This window comes from Vespula pensylvanica, chromosome 2 (genome assembly GCF_014466175.1).
Source record: "Vespula pensylvanica isolate Volc-1 chromosome 2, ASM1446617v1, whole genome shotgun sequence".
NCBI lineage: Eukaryota > Metazoa > Arthropoda > Insecta > Hymenoptera > Vespidae > Vespula > Vespula pensylvanica.
The window spans coordinates 1212923-1213864 of NC_057686.1; positions in this window are offsets into that span (position 1 = coordinate 1212923).

Consider the following 942-nt stretch of genomic DNA (forward strand, 5'->3'; position numbering starts at 1 on the left):
TCTCGCGTCTCTCGCGTAAAAATGTGTGTATTTCCTTTCTTCCTTTTTTTTTTTTTTCTTTTATTTCTCTTTTTTTCCCTTCTCTCCTTAACGTTTTCACGTCGAACTAACTCACGGACCCTCAACGTTATTTGTTAAAGAGAATCGAACTTTTGCGGCCCGTTTCGTGCTAACAATAAGAGTGCTTATTATTGGCTCGTTAAGACGAAGGGATAGAATGATTTAGGAAAGAGAGAAATGGTGGTAAAAAGAAAAGAGAGAGAGAAATGTATGTGAAATTTTGTCGAAAGATCGATATAATTAAACTTTTATACATATCTATTTTGATTTATGTTATCATTGTTGCTATTGTTGTTGTTGTTAATATTATGATTATTATTATCGTCGTTGTTACCATTGTAACGTTATATACGTATGTATTTGATCCATCGTTCATGGAGTATCGTTACGATATCAATAATCGTAAAATCAATTATCATTCTATTTTCCAATTTGTTGTTGCAACGATAGATAAAAAGAAATGTAAAAAAGCAAGAAAAAGGATAAATTGTACAAATCCTTCTCGTTCTTTCGCTCGGAGTTTACGATTATATTATGTACAATTATATTACGTTCGAAATATTACTGCTACGTGATATTAAATCAAACAATTAACGAGAAAATACGGTACAAGTCGAGTTATACCTTATACGTTCTATGTATTACGTATACACACACACACACACATATATATATATATATATACATAAGTAGATAGATAGACAGAGAGAAAAGAAGAGAAAGAAAGAGAGAAAGAGAAAGAGAGAGAACATTTTTTTCGAACAATTTCGATCGTCGACACTTTCGTTGCCCGGTGAGATTTCAATTTGAAATCGCAACGAGTAGGTATATGTCCGCTAAACTCTCTCTCTCTCTCTCTCTCTCTCTCTCTCTCTCTCTCTC